Source organism: Penaeus monodon, chromosome 15 (assembly GCF_015228065.2).
Source record: "Penaeus monodon isolate SGIC_2016 chromosome 15, NSTDA_Pmon_1, whole genome shotgun sequence".
NCBI classification, from domain to species: domain Eukaryota; kingdom Metazoa; phylum Arthropoda; class Malacostraca; order Decapoda; family Penaeidae; genus Penaeus; species Penaeus monodon.
Window position 1 is genome coordinate 16,760,763 of NC_051400.1, and position 432 is coordinate 16,761,194.

Genomic DNA, 432 nt, shown 5'->3' on the forward strand with positions numbered 1-432 from the left:
AATGGAATGCCACTGAGCTGACTTTGACATACCCCCTGCCTCCTCATCCGCTACCACCTCCCAAACCTTCCCCGTGTTCCCCAGCTTTACCTCCCTTTTCGTCATTGACTTTCATCCCCCTTCCACTCCCCGGTCCTCCCCAGTCCTTCCCAGTTCTTCCTAGTCCTCACCAGTTCTCTCCGGTCTTCCCCAGTTCTCCCTGGTCCTCCCCGGTTCTCTCCGGTCCTCCCCAGTTCTCCCTGGTCTTCCCCAGTCCTCCCCAGTCCTTCCCAGTTCTCCCTGGTCCCCCTTGGTCCTCCCTGTTCTTCCCCGGTCCTCCCCAGTTTTCCCTGTTCCTCCTCAGTCTGCCCTTGTCCTCCCCGGTCCTCCCCGGTCCTTCTCGTTCCTCCCCGGCCTCCTCCTACTGCTGCCCCCCGTCGTCACTGTCTTTCG